Genomic DNA, 4658 nt, shown 5'->3' on the forward strand with positions numbered 1-4658 from the left:
AAATTCAATCGAATTTCATAAAAATCGCTCAAAGGCAAAAAAAACAAAGTCTAGAGGAGAGTGCGTTCGAACACAACAATATTCATATTATAACGTATATAAATGATAAATATACCGCGACACGCGCGACTCCGTATCGTCGCGAAAAATCGTTCGCGAACGCGTCTTATGCGCCTCACCAGTGGTCTCTGCTGCGTCGCGTGTCTATATTCTCTTTTTACACTCTTCTCCTTCTTCTATCACATTTTACTCGATCGCGAAAAAGACTCTCGCTAGACGATCTCGCGCTCCGGTTAACTTTAACGCCCGTCCGAGAAGAATTTTCGGGGACTGGACGACCGAAGCGGATCTCGCGCGGTCTCGCGATCGACAGTGAAGAGAAGTGCAGAAGAGGAAAAGAAGACACGACAAACACACACCATGGGGCGACCGACGCGTTCGTTTCAACGCTTTCGCACAAAGTCGGCGGCGGTTATATATTTATATCATTATATTCCGGCGGACGGGACGCGACGTTCGAAAGCCTCGCCAAAGAGGAGCTCCTGCCTCTTCCTCTCTCTTTTCTACGAGAAAAGATAAACGTATTTTACGGGGATACGGAAACGTTACCACGTGGTGTCACACACGATCGTCCGTCTCTTCTCTATAGCAGAAACCGATAAAAATACACCTCCCGAAAGAGAGTATATGGTGATTCTTTTTATATATATATATATTTCGAAATACAACTGAACGTGGCGGAAGCGCACGGTGGTGGTCCAGCGAGGACACGCGACGACGGGGAATAAGAACTATTCGACCCGTTACGAATACGCATGCTCGTCCCGCACGATTTTAACACACACCGTGTTTTTCTCCAGTCGTCAAAGCGTTCGTGCGTCGAATTCGAAAAATAAAAAAAAAAGAAAAACACCTTTTCTCTCTCTCGGGGTAAAAGAGTCGATGTGTATTGTGTATAAAGGTTCTGCGAGAAGTCTCGTTTTGACGTGTGTTCCGCCGATAACGACGATCCTCCGAAACGGGGATACAGAAACGTTACACCTCACAACACGATCTCCGTCTCTTCTCTATAGCAGAAACCGATAAAAATACACCTCCCGAAAGAGAGTATATGGTGATTCTTTTTATATATATATATTTCGAAATTCAACTGAACGTGGCGGAAGCGCACGGTGGTGGTCCAGCGAGGACACGCGACGACGGGGAATAAGAACTATTCGACCCGTTACGAATACGCATGCTCGTCCCGCACGATTTTAACACACACCGTGTTTTTCTCCAGTCGTCAAAGCGTTCGTGCGTCGAATTCGAAAAATAAAAAAAAGAAATACACCTTTTCTCTCTCTCTCGGGGTAAAAAGAGTCGATGTGTATTGTGTATAAAGGTTCTGCTGCGAGAAGTCTCGTTTTGCCGTGTGTTTCGGTAACGACGATCCTCCGAAACGTACATCTCATTCGTAAGAGAGGAAGAAAACAATCTCCCTGGGGCCAGTCGGTAATATACCGACATACGACGTGTCGTGCACATCCGTCTCACGCACGGTATACAAAATATGAATAAAACGTGTGTAGTCTCTCTCTCTCTCGACTTCTTAATATTTTCTTTCACCTCTGACGCATCATTTCAGGTGACGTCGGGAGCGCGGGAAAAAAAATTTTTCTAAACACACGAAACCGTTCATCTCACGAACAGCCGAAAAAGTTGTCGCTCAGATCCATATCGCAGTGGAGCGGTATCCGCGGGCGGTCGTAATTGAACGACGCACGACGCCGCGAACACTCACGCGAGTCCATACAAACGATTCCGATCGTTTTGCAACAACTAGAACGTACACTGTCCGTGAAATTCACAGAATTTTCGCGTGTCCGCGACAAACGCCGACGAGACACCCATCGTTCGCTCGTACGTAGCATCCTTCTCTTAACCCGACTCAGAAACGTTCTTTGCGCCCTTCGGTAAAAAAACGTTCGATCCGAAGAGGTGAACGACGGCGGGGATTTGACAGAGCTACGCAAGCAGTGTATGGTACGTAAACGACCCTCAGCCAGGCGTGGTCCAGGAATTGTATCCGTGGACCGCAATGTGCGTTCGAAATGTCGATGTTCATGTGTCCTGCAGTTCACACGTTGACGCGCAATTAGCTGCGTTCTTCATCGACCCACGAGCCAAGTGATCCACCGTTCAGGGTAATCGTATAAATTTTATATTTCACATATATAATTTTATTCTCATTTGTTCGACCTAATATCTCTCTTCTTTCAAAGAGAAGATAAAAGTTGATACCTGAATCTCCGACCAGCGCGCGAAGGAGATTCAGGCGTCGCCTTGGAGACGACACCGAAGCCTTTCGAGACGAAAAACGTTCAAGTAATATGTATATATTTCTCGACGTTCCGGGCGTATAGTGCATTCAAAAACCCGCGAAAGACGCAGAAGACTCGCACGCGTGGAAACGACGGGGATATATTTTGTATCCTACCCGATACTGAATCCATCGCGTGCAGTCGACCCTCGCGTTCTTCCGATCAGACGCATCTATTGTTGCGCGCATGTTTTCGCGTCGCATCGCGCGAAACGTTGCACGAATCGTACCGATCGATCGATTGAAAGCAAATAATGAAAAAAGACTTCACAGCTGGCTCTTTGCCGGTCATTCGTCCCATGTTATCTCTTGCCGCGAAATTGGCGCGCAAGAGTTGGGTGTCAGACGCGCGGCTTTAAAACGAGCTTCACGGCCGGTCCCTTCGTTACCGCTTTCGTTCTTTCTCTCGGAACGACCATGAACGAACACGACGAGCGACGCTACGGCATACACACGTCCACGGATTCGATTAAAAAAACAGACTTCACAGCTGGCTCTTTGCCGGTCATTCGTCCCATATTATCTCTTGCCGCGAAATTGGCGCGCAAGAGTTGGGTGTCAGACGCACGGCTTTAAAACGAGCTTCACGGCCGGTCCTCTCAATTCCGTGTACGGTACACGCAAGATGCGGGTTCCACTTCCAGACTACCCGGTCCCTTCTCTCTACGAGAATCGATAGTAGAAGAACGGCTCGAAAACGCGTCTCAGAGACTAGGGGAAAAGAAGCGGTATGCGAGCGAAACGAAAACGCATTATGGAAACGTCGCGAAACAATGTTCGACGGTTGCTCGGTTCCAATCGTGCGGCCGTTTCAATTTCTCGTGCGCTTCACCGTCCCTCCGTAACTCTGGCCGATCGCGTATACCGAAGAGCCGACACGCGCAAAAACCACAGGCATTGTATACTGTATATATATATGTTACAGTCACAGCCTTCGCGCGTTTTACTCTCCGACGCGGGGTTTCCACGACGAAAGAGAGACAGTTTCGTGGCGGGTGACTCGGCCGAATCGCTACGACGGGTATTTCTATTATAGAACGAATCATCGCCACCCTTTACCAGTGCCCGACGAAGGAATCACAAGGTCATCTGGAGTTTACAATGCCAGCGACGGTAATTCCAACGAAGACCCGATAAGTCAACTCATCGTTCTATTTCTCCCCGTACAGAAAAGCGAATCGACGCTAACGCACCTCGCGCAAGCACGAACGTTCTCTTCGCGTGGATCATCCCATCGTCGAAAGATGTAAAGACGCATTGGAGATCGTGGTCTCTGGCGGGCTCATTGCACGCCCCACTGCATATCTTTCCTCGAATCGAGAATGATTCGTCCACTAAGGCTGCGAAACTACGCGTCGAGGAAACTAGGGGAAAGAAGCGGGATGCGAGCGAAACGACAATACATTATGGAAACGTCGCGAAACAATGTTCGGCGGTTGCTCGTTTCCTCCTGCGGACGTTTCATTGCTCGGGCGCTTCACGTCCCTCCGTAACCTTCGCGCGATCGCGTGCCCCGGAGAGCCGGCAACCGGTGAACCACAGGCGTATAAACTATAGTCTTCTATAGCAAGCCTTCGGCGGTTACTCTCCGACGCGGGGATTCCACGACGAGAGAGAATTTCGTGGCGGGTGACATCGGTCGAAACGCTACGACGGGTATTTCTATTATAGAACGAATCATCGCCACCCTTTACCAGTGCCCGACGAAGGAATCACAAGGTCATCTGGAGTTTACAATGCCAGCGACGGTAATTCCAACGAAGACCCGATAAGTCAACTCATCGTTCTATTTCTCCCCGTACAGACAAGCGAATCAACGCTATCGCACCTCACGCATGCACGAACGTTCTCTTCGCGTGAATCGTCCCATCGTCGAAAGATATAGCCGCTTGGAGATCGTGGCCCATCAAGTTCTTCCGTAACTCCTGCGCGATCGCGTACCCCGGAGAGCAGGCAACCGGTGAACCACAGGCGTATAAACTATAGTCTTCTATAGCAAGCCTTCGCGTTTACTCTACGACGCGGGGATTCCACGACGAGAGAGATTTTCGTGGCGGGTGACACGGCCGAATCGCTACGACGGGTATTTCTATTATAGAACGAATCATCGCCACCCTTTACCAGTGCCCGACGAAGGAATCACAAGGTCATCTGGAGTTTACAATGCCAGCGACGGTAATTCCAACGAAGACCCGATAAGTCAACTCATCGTTCTATTTCTCCCCGTACAGAAAAGCGAATCGGCGCTATCGCACCTCACGCAAGCAGGAATGATCTCTTCGCGTGGATCGTCCCA

At 49.3% G+C, this 4658-nt stretch overlaps 1 non-coding gene across 1 annotated transcript; it reads right to left on the reverse strand.

Annotated features, from left to right (window-relative positions):
* Window positions 1-2034: 2034 nt before the first annotated feature.
* On the reverse strand, window positions 2035-2189 carry LOC143176604 (5.8S ribosomal RNA). Its single transcript, XR_013001130.1, has one exon. It is a non-coding gene; the product is annotated as a 5.8S ribosomal RNA (ribosomal RNA).
* Between the last annotated feature and the right edge of the window lie 2469 nt (window positions 2190-4658).

The sequence above is a fragment of the Nomia melanderi genome, unplaced genomic scaffold (genome assembly GCF_051020985.1).
Source record: "Nomia melanderi isolate GNS246 unplaced genomic scaffold, iyNomMela1 scaffold0658, whole genome shotgun sequence".
Lineage (NCBI taxonomy): Eukaryota > Metazoa > Arthropoda > Insecta > Hymenoptera > Halictidae > Nomia > Nomia melanderi.